Source organism: Silene latifolia, chromosome 2 (genome assembly GCF_048544455.1).
Source record: "Silene latifolia isolate original U9 population chromosome 2, ASM4854445v1, whole genome shotgun sequence".
NCBI lineage: Eukaryota > Viridiplantae > Streptophyta > Magnoliopsida > Caryophyllales > Caryophyllaceae > Silene > Silene latifolia.
In genome coordinates this window covers 138,265,458-138,279,231 of record NC_133527.1, presented here as the reverse complement: position 1 = coordinate 138,279,231, position 13,774 = coordinate 138,265,458, and the positions used below count along the sequence as shown (strand labels likewise).

The following is a 13,774-nucleotide window of genomic DNA, read 5'->3' as shown; positions in this document are numbered from 1 at the left end:
GTCAAGTCTATTCGTTCAGATAAGAGAGAAACAAAAACTCGTAGATTATGCACAATATCATGCCAACAATATGTCAAGAATATGCAAGGAAGAGGTAATGAAGAGGGCCCTCCCCAAACCGACCATGAACATGGGAGGTCATAGGTAATCACACAGCAGCTCTACAGACGTAAATTAGCGGCTGGAAGACGGAACAGCTCGATCGAACAACTCAGAACACTTCGATCGAGAGGTTATGGTGTCAAAATCGCTCGATCGAGAAGATAAGTTATTCGATCGAGAGAATAGGATTTGCAGCATTTCAATCGAGGATAGCAGTTGCTCATTCGAGTGAAAATCTTAGCAAAAGTACTCGATCGAGTAGAAAAACTACTCGATCGAGCTGCTTCACCTGAAAAACGCCTATAAGAAGTATAGGAAATACGAGGGACGCATAGTTCGACATTTAAAGTTCAACAGACAGCTAAGGGAAAGGAAATAAGTTTAAGAAAAGTACAAAAAAACAGTCCGGGTTGCCTCCCAGAAAGTGCAGGTTTAAGAGGTCCCGCACGACCTTTCTGGCATCAATTAACTGGCGCATCAAGCTCGTCGAAGTACAAGACCTCGACACGGTTGTCTGCTTCATTTGCTTTATGATAGTGCTTCACATATTGCCCATTCACCTTGAACCTATTTCCCTCGGGACCTTCTAGCTCAACAGACCCAAATTTAGTGACAGCGGTCACTGTATAAGGGCCACTCCACCTGGACTTCAGCTTGCCAGGAAATAATCGCAGTCGGGCATTAAACAACAACACCTTCTGCCCGACATGAAATTCCTAAGGTAAAATTCTTTTGTCATGCCATCTCTTCGTTTTCTCCTTGTAGATACGAGAGCTATCATAGGTGTTAAGCCTAAACTCCTCTAGTTCATCTAGCTGCAAAAGACGGTTCTCACCACACAACTTAGGATCAAAGTTAAGTTCACGAATTGCCCACCAAGCTTTATATTCCAACTCAACAGGTAAATAACCTGATTTCCCATAAACTAACCGATAAGGTGATGCACCAATCGGTGTCTTAAAGGCAGTTCTGTAAGCCCATAATGTGTCTTCTAATTTAAGACTCTAGTCCTTCCGTGATTTAGAAACTACTTTAGATAAGATCTCTTTAATCTCGCGATTAGAGACCTCAACCTGACCACTAGTTTGGGGATGATACCCCAAACCACGCCGGTGTTGAACACCAACCTTAGACAGAATGGAAGTTAGTTTCTTTTCTTTAAAGTGCATTCCCCATCACTAATGACGACCCTAGGGACACCAAATCGGGGAAATATGATCTTTTTAAACATCTTTATCACGGTCTTGGCATCACAATGGGGTGAAGCAATTGCCTCCACCCACTTAGACACATAATCAATAGCTACTAAAATATACCTGTTACCTTTACTAGATGAGAACGGTCCTTGGAAATCAATGCCCGAGACATCGAAAACCTCAACCTCTAAGATACCATTTTGTGGCATCTCATGTCTCTTTGAAATATTCCCTAATCGTTGGCAGGAATCACAAGCTGAAACAAAGGCCTTAGCATCAGCAAACAAAGTAGGCCAGTAAAAACCAGACTGAAGTACCTTAGCCACGGTGCGCGATGGACCGTGGTGACTGTTTGGGCTAAAAATAGCATAATAAGGAAGGCCCACTTAATAAGATAGAAAGGCTAAGGGAGGAGTGATAAGGAGGAAGGAAGCCCGAAATTGGAGAAAGGGGGACACGGGCTAAAAGGAAGATCAAGAGCCCATCATAGAAAGCGTCCGGATTAAGGAAAGATAAGTTACAGAGAAGTTAGGGAGAAGTTAGGGAGATCAGGGAGAATTGGGAAAGGCGACCAAGTGTGGAAAGAGCTCTTATGGAAATTGTATTCCCTTTCCATAATCGAAGTAGAACATATCTAGGGTTCTTGCCTTATAAATAGCCGAGGAAGCAAATCAAGAAGGACACTCATTCACACATACGCATTCAAGAACACATCAACACCACGGCATTAGCATAATATTATACTCAAATATATATCCGTCCTAGATCCTGCAGGCCGGACGCCTAGTGCCAGCTGGATTAGCTTTACGCCTCAACTGTAATCATCCACATATTCAAGTATAGTGCAATATTTGGAAGGGTACCGTCCCTCCCGCGGTTGTTCCCACATTGGGTTTTCCGCGTCACCAAATCTGACGTGTCAATTTACATTACGTACTTATTTTTCCTATTTACTTATAGACATACGAACAATCATACAATCAACCAACGAGTAAAGACCGCATTAACCCTAATCAATCAACCTAGTAAAAAATACCTAAACAGTTTGGCGCCCACTGTGGGGCATTGTGGTCGTCAATCGTTGATACTCTAAAAACACAATGGATAAGCAAGCATCGGAAACCGTGTCAGGGAGCAGGCAACCATCGCCACCACCAAATACTCAAAACCCGACGTCAACAGTGGCTACGCAGGCTCCCGGACACACCTCAAGAATCATACCGACAACAAAAACCTCTTTACCTTCTAGGACTCCTGCTGTCGCGGCCCAAGCCAGATCAGATAAAGGAACGTCAAGCTCAAGCATCACTCCGCCACCTAGTCCCACGCAAATCTTGCTTACTGGCGTAGAGAATCTTCAGAAAGCTATGGAAAACATGAGAGAAGACCAGAAGAAAGATGAAACCGAAGCAAGAAGGAGGGACAGAGAGCTCTATGCACAGATAGACATCCTGAAACAGCAGTCTGCCACCCCAGCGCGCATGATACCGTCGTTTAGTACCAAAATTAAATTTATAATTCCAAACTAAAACTATAGCTAGTGATAGTAAGGGTCGAACCACAGAGAGACAAGGTTGATTTTGTTTGCTATTTTTCAGTCTATAAAGTAACGATAAATTGGGGGTTTTGAAATCGATTGATTAACTGGCTAATTGCTAAAATGAATATTCTTAACAAGATAAAAAGAGGATCGGGAATTTCGGTTCACCATGGCAAATAACAGGTCAGTCAAGCAGCAGAGGTCTCATAAAACGGTCTCAGGGAAAATAAGCTAGTCTTTCGATCAAAGCTCAAATAACCTCACGGTCTAATAATTCCCTAGAATTTATCAAAGCTTTCACTCAAGAGAAATTCTAAATCTAACGATAAATCAATTTACCAATCTTTCAATCTAGCAAAGAAATCTATCAAAAGATAACAAGACCAATACAGAAGAACTCATGCTACACAACAATCCTAATTTCATACCATGGCTTACCTAATTCCCAATCAAAGGAATTACCTACGCATAATCATAACTACACTAATTGCGAAATTAATAAATAAGGACAATTTCAACATGATGGAATCTAACTAGAACAAAGGAGAGAAATTCAATTACTGAAATTAATTGATGAAACAAGAATTAAATTAACAAGGAAATATAAGAAAAAGGAAGAAATGCATAAAAGGCTTACTAATTGAATATCAAGAACAAAGCATTCGAATCAAAGGTTTCCGTCTCAAGCTAGATCTGAAAACTAAGTTTTTTCCAGAATGAAAGCATAACCTAAAAGTTGCTGCGTTCTACTGATAAGATACTGAAAGTTAATTACAAGTTGTGCTTTTAAAAGTCTAACACGGAGAAATAAATATCAGCTCGAAATCAGGTCGATCGACTGGTCAACACGGTCGATCGACTGATTACTCGGAACAGTAGCTTCTGACTGAGCTCCAGTGGTCGATCGACTGAAAGGCTTAGTCGATCGACTGAAATTGCTGTGCAGTGGCTCCTTGTTGCTTCCGGAGGGCGAATTTGGCATGATTTAGCCCACTTCCACGCATTCCTACAATAAATCATAGAAAATGCAAAGTAAACCGTTTCGGGAGAAATAGCAGCCTCAAGCTACCAATTATGCGTAGATATACATGCCAAAACTACAGATAAAGTGTTAGAATATGCACGTATCAAATCTCCCCAAACCAAACCTTGCTTGTCCCCAAGCAAGCACTATGACCTGTATAAAAAACTAAATGGAAAGCAGTACATTTCAGAGCTAATTACAAGCCAATGCCAAACCATTTAATGCCCAAAGTCAACTACTGCAAAGCTTAAATCAAGCGAACAAATTTATGCATATCATAGAATTAAGTCGGGCGTTCAACCTTGCAAGACTCATACGATCGGACTCTCCCGGATCACTCTTCTCTCAGCAAAGCAAATGGTAAGATAATATGTAAAAGAGAGGAAGAAAAGTATAGTCTCTCACCTAGACTTCGACCGACAAAACATGTATGCTTGACTAGCATGAATAAAGATTCTATTTACCGTACATACGCATAACCACCGTCAAGCACTATCACATGCCGAACTATTGCAAAATTTGGATATGTGAGGCTAAGTGGGAAAGAAGGGCAAACCAATTATGGGAAAGTGAAGGTAAGAGCCAAGCTAGCACCTAACGAACCATCAGAAACCGAATCCCGTTCTTCCAACTCAATAAAAATAACCATGCCTTTATTGACTAGGCAACACAAAAATCCAAACGAACGCCTCCAAATCAAGAGGTAAGCACATGAGGCGTGTCTTTATTTCAGCCAAGACTTTATTATTTTCAAGACTCTTTTTTTTTTTTTTTTTTTTTTTTTTCTATTTCTTTTTCTTTCTTTTTCTTTCATTTTCATTTTTTTTTTCAAAATCTGAACCGGTGGTCGATCGACCAATGATGGCGATCGATCGACCACCCCGCACACTCGAGCATTACGCCAGGTAAACATACTTCTTTTTTTTTTCTTTTTTTTCTGAATTTTTTTTTTCTTTCTTCCTTTTTTTCAGGCTGAAGTAAATCCTTCACTTCTCAAAAATACCCGCTCCCACATTACAAGAGCGAACCAAAACAGCTTAAATCAACAAATTCCTCTACTACTTCCTAGCTTGGCACAATGGTAGGCTAATTATGGGATGTAGTTGAGGGCAACTGGCAATTTTGGCTTATAGTGGAGTTAGTGGGGTAAAATGAGAAAGGGGAGGATGCAATAGTTCTCTAAACATGCAATACCGACCACAAACCAATGCGTATAGGCAATAAGAAATCAAAACTCATACACGTGCAAAACATGAAATGAAGGGAGTAACTACTCTCAATTCTAAATTAACCGGTCATAAATGTCACCAGTTATAGGCTCTATATCTCAGAAGGTATAGGTAGTTTGCCAAAAGTAATGAGTCAAGTCTAATTGCCCGAAATGGATTCCATAACAAAATTTGAGAGATCACTTTTAATTCTTGCTAAGCAGCTATGAAAAGGCAAGGAATGGCATATTTGACTAATAGAGCAAAATCATCATTAAAAACTCCAATCCGACTCAACTATGTGCAAAAGTAAACGTGATATTTTTGGTTTTTATGAATTTTTTCAATTTTTTCTTTGTTTTTTTTTTTTTGAATGGTGAAAATAAAAACAAATGCAAACAGAAATGCACTAAACATGTGACTGAAATGCAATAAAAAACAAATGCAGATGCAAAACAAAAGGCATATGCAAATACCCTCCCCAAACCAAAACGCAAAATGTCCCCATTGTGCTCAGCAGCAAATCACCAGCAGAAAAACGGCAGAATAAAAGCATAAAAAGAAAATAAAAAGAAGCGAAAAGAGAAAGGAAAATGACTCACAAAATACGACCTCCCCAAACCAGCCAAAACGGGGAGGTCACCAGCATCTAATCTCCACCCTCTTAGTCGGAGTCTCTGTCCTCGTCGGACCCCGAGTCACTCTCCTCCTCCTCCTCAGTAGCAGCAGCAGCAGGAGTGGCCCTCCTGAAAACGAAAGGAGTGGCTCTCCTGGAAGTGGAGGGACCAGTAGTGGTGGTGGTAGGAGTAGGTCTGCTAGCAGCCTGAGGGTAGCCACCCACAGGGGGAACAAAGTAAGAAGGGTGAGCCCAGTCACCCTGTGGAAGCATCCCCCCCCCCCCCCCCTCCGAGCTAGCTCGTCGTAGACCGGGTACAGGGCGATGGCCGTGTCCAATCTGTGCTCGTTGAAGCTCCTGCACAAATCACCCAAGACACGTGACATTGCCCTCTGGTCCATGACCGGAGGGACAACTAAGGGGGTGGGTGGCCGAAAAGTGGCTGTGCCAGCAGGAGGGGTGGTAGTGGAGGTAGGGGGTGCCTGTGAAGAGGAGGCACGAGCCCTCCTCGAAGTGCTAGCAGAAGGTGTGGCCGCCACCAGAGGAAGCCTTTAACTAGGCAGGGGCGGCCGAGCTGCCCCCTCAACAGTGGTAAGGGGCAGGACAGGAGGGTAGCCCGTGACAGGGATGCAGTCACAGATGAAAGAATCAATCTTCCACCGCATTTGTCTATCGATCCAATAGACACCCCTCGCGTAAGAGAGGTCCATAAAACGCAGCTCAGGGTCAATGGGGTCCTCCTGTCGAGGGAAAAGTAAAACAAGGCGGTTGGCGATACGTGTCACCAAACCGCCACAGGCAATGGTGGTCAAGTTGCCCTCACTTACAGTCTGAAAGTGAGCGGCGGTCAAGTAGGCAATGTTATAGATGCGAGCTTTCCGACGCTCAACGTTCAGATAGCCCGCCAAAATCGACAGCTCAATATTATTCACATTATTAGACTCTTTACGGCCAAAAATGGTATTACCCATTAGCCGTAGAAAATAACGAAGAGGGCGCAAGTGGACGGAAGTGCCCGTCCTCCTTGACCCGTAAGTGTCACCGATACAAGACCACATGGTCCGGTGAGTGTCAGAGGGGTCCGAGGTTCTGCCCTCGGAGTAAAGACCCAGAAAACCCGCAAAATCAGCAAGTGTCAGAGAATAATTGACATTAAAAAGGCGAAAGGAAATGCAGGGTTTGGTCTCATCAGCCTCAAAGGCTTCGGAATCAAAAGCGTAAGAGGAAAAGAATTCAAGGGTCAAAACATAATATGTGAACTCAGCCATGTCCACAAAACCTATCATACCCATCCCATTTGCAGGGACACGACCGACTCATAACAGCCTAGTTTCTCCAAAGTGTCTTTATGGAGAAACCGGGTGGCTGTGACCTTCCTACTCGAAACAAAGAAGGAAAATTTTGCGCGCTGAATAGGTTTAGCAAAGATAACCTGCGGATAGTCAGGTAGACTATCCGTAGTGGCTTCTATCATCAAAGGCGGTCCGCGTGGCCGCTTAGCAGGCCTTTGGCTCGACTGCCCCTTCTGCATTGGCTCCTTCCCTTTTGTCATTCTTGTTCCTGCAAAAGAATCAAATTAGAAACAATTAACCAACTTAAGTTTCAATTTCTAGAAACCCGAATCAAAATCAGATGATCCACGCAAATTAGGGTTTCGAAAATTTGGGGAAAACTGAAATAACCGTCTCCTAGTTGCTAATTAGTGTCGAAAATCAAAGGGGAAAGGCTAGAATAAGCAATTAAAGTATATAAATGACCAGAAATCACACCCTAAAATCGTTTTCCCCAAATCGATTTTTTCGTCTCAAGGGCACATTACTCGAAAATTTCGCATGGAGCTTCAGCAAAACTCGAATAAAAAGCATAAAGATGGGATTAGAGACATACCTTGAAGAACTTTGAAGATTAAAGCAATGAAAATCAAGTGATTAAGAGGGGATGTAGGTGAAAATCGCAGCAGGGGGGGAACTTAGGGTTTCTTTTGTTTTTCAGATTTTTAGGAAGTGAATGAATGAGAAAATAAGGATGAAAACTTCCCTTATTAACTGCCTCTGAACCCGCGGACTGGTCGATCGACTGATTGACCCAGTCGATCGAGCACCTCTCTATTCACAGTACCCTCTGTTCTTTTTGTGACAGTCGATCGACTGAACCTCCTGGTCGATCGACTGAAAGACCTGGCAATTTAGCTCAAATTCGTCAAACTTGTTTCCCGACTTAATCCCCGTTTGTCTCACAACATCCAAGTAAACCACTCACGCACTTTGCCTAAAATAAATTCCTGCAGAAATCATCAAAGGCGTACAATTTTCCCCAACCAAGAAATTGCAAATGCATGAAATTAAAGGAAACAAAACAGGAAAACTTAAAATGCAAATTGAAAGAAAAAAAAAACAAAATAGAAAACCTGAATTACAAAAAAAAGATACAACTGGGTTGCCTCCCAGTTAGCGCTGGTTTAAGAGGTCCCGCACGACTCTTTTACCTCACTTTTCATCATCTGATAGCGGGTCGAAGTACAAAACCTCGACCTTCCCAACATATGCATCTGATCCATGATAGTGCTTCACATATTGGCCATTTACCTTGAACCTTTCTCCAGCAGAGGTCTCCAATTCAACTGATCCGAACTTTGTGATTTGTGACCGTATAGGGGCGGTCCACCTGGATTTCACCTACTTACCAGAAATAAACGGATACGAGCGTTAAAGAGAAGTACCTTATCGCCAATATGGAACTCGCGCTTGATGATTCTCTTGTCGTGCCAGCGCTTTGATTTCTCCTTGTAGATCCTCGCATTGTCATAGGCCAGCAGCCTAAATTCCTCTAGTTCATTCAGCTGTGTCATGCGTTTCTCACGAGAGAGGTTAGGATCCAAATTCAAATCACAAATAGCCCACCAAGACTTACGCTCTAACTCAACAGGTAAATGACATGTCTTACCATAAATCAATCGGTATGGTGACATCCCGATTGGCGTTTTAAACGCAGTTCTATAAGCCCATAAGACATCATCTAACTTAAGACTCCAATCTTTCCGTGATTTAGAAACAACTTTAGCTAAGACTTCCTTCAATTCTCTGTTAGAAACCTCAACCTGACCACTAGTTTGGGGATGATACCCCAAACCTCTACGATGTTGGACACCGAATTTAGTCAATAAAGCACTAAGTTGTTTCTCTTTAAAATGCATTCCCCCATCGCTAATGACAACCCGAGGGACACCAAAACGAGGGAAAATAATCTTTTTAAACAATTTAATCACGGCCTTTGCATCGCAATGGGGAGTAGCAATAGCTTCAACCAATTTGGATACATAATCTACAGCTACGAGGATATATTTATTACCTTGTCTGCTCGGAAAAGGTCCTTGATAATCAATGCCCCAGACATCGAAAATCTCAACCTCAAGAATGCCTACCTGTGGCATCTCATGTCTCTTGGAAATATTCCCCGATCTTTGACAAGCATCGCACTCAAGAACAAAGCTGCGACAACTGCATGTAAAGTAGGCCAAAAAACCAGTTTGAGTACCTTAGCTACGGTCTTGGACGGACCGTGATGACCACCATAAGCAGAAGAGTGGCAAGCCTCTAGGATATCCTTCACCTCCCACTGAGGTACGCATCTCCGGATGAGACCGTCTGCGCATTCCTTGAAGACATAAGGATAATCCCAAAAATATTGCCTAGCATCATAGGCAAACCGCTTCTTCTGCCGCCATGAAAGCTCGGGTGGTATCCTACCCACATCAAACAAAGTTAGCAAAATCAGCAAACCACGGAGGTGGATAAGACCCTGAAGTAGTAATAGCTAACAAACTCTCATCAGGGAAAGAATCATTAATAGGCAATAAATCCTCCCTTTCTGTCAGCGGCAGACGAGATAGGTGATCACCTACCACATTCTCTGCTCCTTTCTTATCTCTGATCTCCAAATCAAACTCCTGCAAAAGGAGTATCCACCTCAAAAGCCTCGGCTTCGCATCTTTCTTAATAAAAAGAGTCTTCAACGCTGCATGGTCAGTATAAACAATAACCTTAGAACCTAACAAATAAGACCGAAATTTGTCTAAGGCAAAAACAACAGCTAGAAACTCTTTCTCAGTGGTAAAATAGTTGACTTGAGCCTCATCCAGAGTTCGGCTCACATAGTATATGGCATTCAAAGCTTTATTCTTTCGTTGTCCCAGAACTGCACCGAGTGCATAGTCGCTGGCATCACACATGATCTCAAATGGGAGGTCCCAATCAGGCGGCTGAATGATTGGCGCCGATACTAGGGCCTCCTTTAACCTGTTAAAAGCGACATGGCACTCATCAGTAAATTCAAAGACAGCATCCTTAAGTAGCAATTGTATAAGTGGTTTAGCAATTTTTGAAAAATCCTTAATGAAACGCCGGTAGAAACCAGCGTGACCAAGGAAACTCCTCACTCCTGTAACATTCACGGGAGGAGGTAATTGCTCAATCACCTGCACCTTTGCTTTGTCAATATGTATACCTTTATCAAATATCAGGTGCTCTAACACAACTCCCTCATTGACCATAAACTGACACTTTTCCCAGTTTAAAACAAGATTAACATCTATACAACGCTGCATGACTTTATCAAGGTTAGCTAAACAACGATCAAAGTCACTACCATAAACTGAGAAATCATCCATGAATACTTCCATAATATTCTTTATATAATCAGAAAAAATCCCCATCATGCACCTCTGAAAGGTAGCAGGGGCATTACACAATCCGAAAGGCATTCTTCGATACGCAAAAACACCCTGTGGACAGGTAAAAGTAGTCTTACTCTGATCGTCCGGACGAATAGGGATCTGAAAGAACCCTGAATATCCGTCTAGAAAACAGAAAAATTTGTTAGAAGCAAGTCTTTCAGTCATTTGGTCAACAAAAGGGAGGGGGAAATGGTCTTTCTTGGTGGCGGCATTCAACTGTCTATAATCAATGCACATCCGCCACCCTGTCACTACCCGAGTTGGTATTAATTCATTTTTATCATTTTTAACCACGGTAGTCCCTCCTTTCTTCGGGACTACCTGAACTGGGCTAACCCACTTGGAGTTGCCAACTGTATAAATAATACCTGCATCAAGTAGTTTCATCACCTCGGCCCATAACAACTTCCTCGCATCTTCGGGTTCAACTTGCGTTGACCCTGTCTATAAGGCTTGTGGCCTTCTTCCAACTCTATCCTGTGCATACAGACATCAGGGCTGATGCCCTTAATGTCATCCAAAGAGTAACCCAAAGCCTTCCTGATTTTCTTAAGTACACACATCAAAGCAGACAGCTGGTCATCATTGAGCTTAGAGCTAACAATAGTTGGGTACTGCTCCGTATCATCTAGAAAAACATACTTAAGATTAGGAGGAAGTGGCTTACGCTCCGGTACCTTTACCTCTGCAGCATAGACAGAATCAGCTTCAATGGTGTAGCAAGTGTTCACCAAATTGTCGTTGGCCAGGCTCAAAAGCATCTCATCTTCTTCTTCATTGAGCTGGTAGCTCTCCATTGAGGCAACCAAAGCATCTGGCTCCTCAGCATTCTCCACTGTATTACCTGCACACTCATCTGAATGGGTTAGATCAGCTAAGGGATCCTTGGCTAAGGATTCCCTCCAATTACAAGTAACAACCCTGTCAACAATATCAATGGAATAACACGTATCTTCATCAGCAGGTTCAGTTGCCTTGTGAGCAAGACTGAACTCAATAGTGTCATCCCCTACCTCTAAGGTGATGGTTCCGCGTTTGACATCTATCACAGCCCCAGCTGTATGTAAGAACGGTCTGCCTAAAATAATAGGTATCTGACTATCCTCTGCAATGTCCAAAACAACGAAATCGACAGGAATAAAAAACTTACCCACTCGAACGGGTACGTCCTCTAGAACACCTATAGGTCTCTGAGTCGATCTATTTGCCATTTGAACGGTAATATCGGTCACCTTAAGTCTACCAATGTTTAACCTTTCGCAAACAGAATACGGCATGACACTAACACTGGCCCCTAAGTCACAAAGGGCCTTTCCAATTACGTGGTTACCTATAGTGCAAGGAATTGAAAAACTACCCAGGTCCTTTAATTTAGGTGGCATATTAACTTGTGAAAGAGCATTATATTCCTCCACAAACGCAACATTACCATCATCACGAAAATTTCTCTTACGATTCAAAATATCTTTCATAAATTTAGCGTAAGAGGGTACCTGGGTAATTAAATCAGTGAAAGGAAACGTTACCTCGAGATTCTGGACCATCTCCAGAAACTTACCAAACTTACGCTCCAGCTTGGTAGCCTTCAAACGCTCCGGATACGGATCGCAACACGGCCGTAGGATCAGTAACCTTCGGCTTTCGTAGGTTTAAAACCCCCGTCAAATCATCAATGAGTGACGAATCATGCAAGCTAGTTGACGGATTTGCATCATGCTCTGGAGATCCAGTCGATCGACTGGTATGGTTGGTCGATCGACCAAGTAAGCTGGGTGTGAACAGTTCCTGTCCAGAATCAACGTCATCAGGTATCTCAGTCGATCGACTGAGGATGTTGGTCGATTGACTGGATGTGCTAGGTGTGAATAGTTTCTGACCAGAAACTATTTTGTCTGACAATTCAGTCGATCGACTTGGAATGTTGGTCGATCGACCAACAGTACTGGCATTCAGACTCGTTTTTGCATCAGAATTCAAACGAGCTTCTTCATCATTTCCCGAGTCTTCCTTTGGCTTGTCGGGACTTTCATAAGAAATGCCACTTCTGAGATTGATGGCATTGATCGTCTCAACCGGCCCTTCACATTTGTTTGAAGAATTAGCGGCTTGCTTAGCCTCCATATTCTCCAATTGTTTCACAAAATTCCGTGAGGACTCAATTCCGGCTGCTTCCATATTCGCCACTTGAACCAAAAGGAGTTGGACCATCTCTCTTAACTTCTCGATCTCATCTGAGTTTTGAACAGGAATTTCGACTTTCTCCTTGGAAGCTTGGAAGTCTCGAGCTTCTCGAGACAGTAGAAATGGAAGTCATAAGTGTCACAACAATGCAATGCAGTCATTTCTTCACTTTGCTTTCGTGACTTTCCACGTGAACTTCCAAACTCAGCTTTATGGATCGCCATCTCCTCAATGGTGTTCCAACCTTTACTTTGACGGTATTATTTTGGAACCTACCATTAGCAAATTTGCATCCAAAATGACCTTGTAATCATCATATAAAGCATTGTAAAACAGGTTGCAAAGATACCATTGCTGGAAACCATGATGAGGGACAGCTCGGACCAAACTTTTGAAACGTCCCCATGCTTCACAAAAATCTTCATCGGCTCTTTGCTGAAAACTCGTGATTTTACCTCTCAAGGCGTCAGTCTTTGAAAGTGGGAAGTACTTCTTGTAGAAGGCTAATGCTAGAGATGTCCAGTCCGTGACTCCAGCTGCTACCCTGTCAAGGTAGCGGTACCAATCTCGCGCTGAGTCCTTCAATGAGTACAAGAACATAAACCCCTTTACTTCATCTTGAGTTACCCCGTCCGGTATAGGTATGGAACAATGATGAGTCCGTGAAAGTTTCTATATGCTTCAAGGGGTCCCCATCTGGTAGACCCGCAAACTGATTTCGCTCCACTAGATCGATGTAAGAGGAACGAAACTCGAAGTTACCGGTGGTAGGGGTAGGTAACTGGCGCCCCATTGGAAGGTGGTGTTCCTTTGGCTGAAGATTATCATATATTGTAGCCATAATTGCCAAAGTGAGAGTACTCAAGTCTTCCTCTCAAAAACCTGTCTTCTAACTGTGCAAAAGCAAAACTAGAAGCAAAGGTAAGCAACGGCCTCAAGGAACCAAAGTTCCTTGAGACGAGAAAAATAAACTAAAATAAAGCAAACAGAATTACACCGTCTCCCCGGCAACGGCGCCAAAATTTGATACCGTCGTTTAGTACCAAAATTAAATTTATAATTCCAAACTAAAACTATAGCTAGTGATAGTAAGGGTCGAACCACAGAGAGACAAGGTTGATTTTGTTTGCTATTTTTCAGTCTATAAAGTAACGATAAATTGGGGGTTTTGAAAT

The 13,774-nt window shown here is 42.6% G+C and overlaps 1 non-coding gene across 1 annotated transcript; it reads left to right on the top strand.

The window, feature by feature from the left end:
* The first annotated feature begins 12,957 nt into the window (after nt 1–12,957).
* LOC141644818 (small nucleolar RNA R71) lies at nt 12,958–13,064 on the top strand. Its single transcript, XR_012544423.1, has one exon. It is a non-coding gene; the product is annotated as a small nucleolar RNA R71 (small nucleolar RNA).
* The last annotated feature ends 710 nt before the right edge of the window (nt 13,065–13,774 follow it).